The sequence below is a fragment of the Chelonoidis abingdonii genome, chromosome 4, assembly GCF_003597395.2.
Source record: "Chelonoidis abingdonii isolate Lonesome George chromosome 4, CheloAbing_2.0, whole genome shotgun sequence".
Lineage (NCBI taxonomy): Eukaryota > Metazoa > Chordata > Testudines > Testudinidae > Chelonoidis > Chelonoidis abingdonii.
Window position 1 is genome coordinate 142099928 of NC_133772.1, and position 5032 is coordinate 142104959.

A 5032-nucleotide genomic window follows, 5' to 3' on the forward strand; every position below is an offset into this window, starting at 1 on the left:
TATAGGCAAAAATGGTGTAGTCACTTTTTTGATTATAGGGAGAGTGAAAAATACTTTTTCAGTTTAAAAATAGCCAAAACACCCCCCTCATCCCCAAAAAAGCAACCCAACCCATGTGTGGACATTGTGGACATTCTATAGCGTGAAATACCCTGAAAGCGAGTTGAAAGTGAAACTTAGCATGGAGTTACCATCCTTACTTGGAAATGCCTTTGTTCTGAAGAGAATTGATTGAATTATGAACCTTTGATGATCACATGCAATATACCTTGTATGAACTTTTAGCTGTTTTGTAAAATATGCATGTAAAAGGCTTCATTGTGCATGCATGCATGGTGAGTTTAGCTTCATGGGGAAAAGCATATTGAGGACTGAGACTAGGGCTACACAAGAACTGTTGGCTCAGTCCCCGTGGAGCATGTTGGGATATTGAGGATCCTTAGGGAGGGCAGTAGCACAATATGTAAGGTTCATGAGAGGGCACTAATTGTAGTTAAAATTCCTTAAGTTTGTGGGAGAGGCACTTCCTCTGGTGGGTCTCTTAGGGGTGTGGGACATGGCATTTTAGCAGTGTATAGCCATATAATTCTGTATTAGGGAATTTACATGCATTATTGCCAATTTGTTGCAAGTCAACAAAGCTTTAACATTTTGTGGAATTAATCCTTTTTTCTTAGTTTTTCTGAAACAACCCCCCCCCCCCGATGTGACACCTGCATCCCCAATGTTAATAAAATGTTAGGATTACACAGATTAAACAGTTCCTGAACTTTACATTCTTAGCTATGCATTGCAAATAGCTGCCTGCATGTGTATGTGCAATAGTCTTTAATTATATTAGCATATATCAATTCTCCAACACAATATGTTGCCATATTTCTCAGACAGAATCTACTGCTCTGCCCCTCACTACAGCATATTCATCATTTCCTCTTCTCCAGATATGGCTACTAATCCTTTTTCTGTGGGAACGCTTGCTGACATGATACACCTAGTACCTCTGTGAATTCCAGTTCACTTCTGGTTTGTAAAGCAGCCACTTCCTCCCTGTGCTAAGTGCCTTTCATTGGAGGCTTCTTTGGGGATCTTACTCTCCCTTTTGGGGTGCAGTTTGGCTCAAAGGTTCTTTTCTCAGAAACTTTAGGACTGACTGAGAGTTTACATTAACACAGTGCTTTTTTCCTGCACTCTTGCCCAGCAGTGTAGTCTAGCTGGGCCTTTGCTTGATGCTTCTGTTTTTTCAAGGGAGGACACACAAGCCTGGCTATCACTCCATTCAGCCAGCATGTCTGTAATTTGCAGTTCTCTAGCATGGTCAACGGCAAGGGCAGAAAACTTGGCCTCTATAACCCCCTGAGTGTGATTACAGTGATCTCAACTTAAAATACAGGCCTTTTGAAAGGGGCATGGAGGGTAAGGGCTGAAATGTTTGTCTAGAGTATTGTGAAAAAAAGCTGTCAGCTCCATGCTGTTAACTGTCTCTACTACAAGACTGTATGGTCGTCCCTCCCAGAGATAATTTAAAACATACTGATGTGCTAATTCATGTAGGCAAAATACACAAGGTGAAGGATACATGCAGTCTTTTACAGGCAAGAGAAACAAGGAACTTTAAAATGAAAGATACAGTTATCTTACACTAACAATCGTAGTATTGTGGCTGACTATCAGGCCCAGTCAGTAATGCAGTGATCTATACATGGCAGACTTTTGCTTATATTCACCATAGACAGAATCCATTGTAAGTATGGTCAAGTTTAGACATACTCATTTAACAGTTCCACTGAACACTGTTCAGAGGATCAGAAAAGCAGCCCTTTTCTGGTATGCCATGTGTCTGCCTTTTCACACTCCTTGGCACAGTCGGATTTGTGTTGATGCTTTCTGAAAAATTTGGGTAGCTGTCTCACACAGTCTCAGCTGCTGGTGTCGGAGACACAGGACTCAGTGTTTCTCCACTGATGCAGTATGCTTTTTGTCTAGGCTTTTTCTACTGTACTTCTCAACATGGTATCTGAGCATTTACTTATTAAACACACAGGTTTTTGTTTCTCCCTCCCAAGTTACAGGAATTCTGCTTTCAAGAAGTAGGTTTTAGATTTCGTTTTGAACGTGCAGAGGATGACTGGAATATTTTCCCACAGAAAGGATCTGAGAGGGGGTAGGACTTGTCAGCCCAGTTGTTTGTATGTGGTTAACAATCCTATCTAGAACCTAGTTACCTGTGCAGTTGGTACTTCCTTGCTGATAAATCAGTTGGAAACATAGTATAGCTGCAGTGTTAGGAACAATGTGTTAATTTTTGTTATAGCCTGGTTACAAACTCAAGGTTGGTCTACACTACAGACTTATGTCTGTATGACTGTGTCGCTCAGGGGTTTGGAAATCCACACCCCTGAGTGATGCAGATATATTAACTGAACGCCTGGTGTGGACAGCTTTATGTTGACAGGAGGGCTTCTCCTGTTGACATAGCTACTGACTCTTGGGGAGATGGGGTACCTATGCCGATGGGAGACTCTCCCATCGGCATAGGTAGCATCTTCACTAAACTCTACAGTGGCACAGCTGCAGCGCTGTATGTGTAGACAAGCCCTCAGTTAAAATTTGTAGACCGATTTCACGCCCCACCCCCAATGCTTTGGACCTAGGAAGTTGGAGCATCACCCTCTAATTGCAGGGTTTGGAGTCATGTTTGTTACCATCAAGCTGGTATAAAATCCACAGCCACTTTAAAGGATTGGGCATGGATTGTGAATGTGAAGGAAGGAAAGGTCCCTCAGACTGAAAAGATAGGTATAGAAAACTAAGCCTGGACAATATCTGGAGTTTCTATCTTAGACGAGAGCCATATTAGTTATGCAATTCTTGTTGAGGATGAGGTAGCATAGGAGAGAATGCATCTGTTTTAATTGAAAAGGGGGAATAGTCCTTAAGTGGGGCGTGTTTCCAGTGAGGTCCTGCAAAGATCAGATATTGACCCCATGGCTGTTTAACATTTTTATCAGTGAGCTGGAAGAAAACATAAAACCATCACTGAAAGTTCTCCGAAGACACACAAAGTGGGGGAGTGGTATATAATGAAGTTCTGGTGTCCGCAGTTCAACAGGGATGTTGATAAATTGGAGAGAGTTCAGAGAAGAGCCCCATTATGTTAATAATGATGGAAGGTTTAGGAAAGGTGCCTTATAGTGATTGACTCAAGGAGCTCAATCTGTTTAGCTTAACAAAGAGAAGGTTAAAGGGTGACTTGATTAATCTGTAAGTATGTACCTGGGAAACATTTAATAATGGGTTTTTCAATCTAGCAGAGAAAGGTATAATAATCTAACGCCTGAAGTTGAAGCTAGACAAAGGCATACATTCTTAATGGTGAGAGCAATTAAGAAACAGTTTACCAAGGGTTGAGATGGATTCTCTATCACTGTGAATTTTTAAATCAAGATTGGATTTTTTTCTAGAAACTGCTCTAGGAATTATTTTGGGGCAGTTCTCTGGCCTATGTTGTACAGGAAGTCAGACTAGATGACCACAGTGGTGCCTCCTGGCCTTGGAATCTATGAAACTGTAGTGATAAAATTCGTTATTACTAAGGAGCTGATTGGGTGGTTCTGACTTTAGACTGCTCTCCCATTGAGTTCAGAGAGAGATCCTTGAGAGCAGGATCCTTGAGATCTAGATCTCTCTTATAAGGGGCTTGGATGCAGCAGAGACAGAACAGCAAGCAATGATGCAGCATGCCGCTGAGTTGTGCCAGGCAACTGTGTGTTGGTTTGGGCTGCTTCACTTGGCAGAAATATCAAGGATGCAGAGTGGGATGATGGATGAATCCCTCCTGGAGGACTAGGGAGAAGCTTCTGCTTGTGACTTTTGCCTGGAAGAAAGTCTGTGTGGCAGGGTCTGGACTGAATCTTTTTTGCGACCCTGTGTTGTTTGATTCTGTCTAGCCATCTTGAATCCTGATGGAATGTGTTGCTGATGATGGTAACTTTTTTTCTGGGTGAAATCATAGTTTGAGCCAGTTCATCTAGAAGTTACAGTTGATGATATACTTTGGGGTGTAACTGGAATATAGTATTCTGTATTAACTAGCAGTAGTAAATTGACTTAAACAGATATTTTATACAGGGTAGAATATCTCGACCTCTTACAAGGAAATTGCAGTGGTTGGTTCTAATAACTGAATAGCTACGTGAGATATTTACAAAAGATTTTGCATCTGACTCTCCCCAAAAGTCTAAAGATGCCCATCACTGTCAGTGTTTCTGTAAATGTGAATGTTACTAGTGAGTGTGGAAAGTCTAAGTTTGTGACAAAGCAGATGAATGTGTGAGGCACTTAGGATGCTTTCTCAGAGGGTTGGAAGTAAACTGTTCAAGTATAACTAGAGAGATAAGGTGGATAAGGTAATATCTTTTATTGGATTAACTTCTGTTAGTGAGAAGGATGTCTTTTGAGCTTACACAGAGCTCTTCTTCAGGTTAGCTCTGTGTAAGCTTGAAAACTTCTCTCTCTCACTAACAGACGTTTGTCCAATAAAAGATAGGTGAAGTAGTACTGTGACCAACATGGCTACAACACTTCATTCAAGTATAATTATTTATCTAAGTTGGATTAATCCATGGCCGGTCATGTTGCACAGCTGGAGATTGTTCGATTGTGGGTTAAGATCGTTTTTGTCTCTGGCAGGCTTCTGTGAACTTTCTTCTTTGGTTTTACATAGAAGTACAGAAGATTCATATTAAATCAGTTAATTTAAAAAGTACTGGATGCACCTGAGAACACAGTTGCCAGCTCTTTTACTTGCAGTGAGATGCCGAGCAATTCTTTTCATTTCATCAGAGGCAACATGGCAGTTTATTGGTTATTTAATAATGTTTTACTTTTTAACAAGGATACGTTTTTACAATCAAATGAAATTGATTATAAATCTTTTAAAATTGTGTTCTTCCTGTAGTTCAGTTGAATTACCGGAAATGTTTTGCTACGCCAAGTAGGACAATTTAAAAATTGACAGCTAAATTGTACTGGC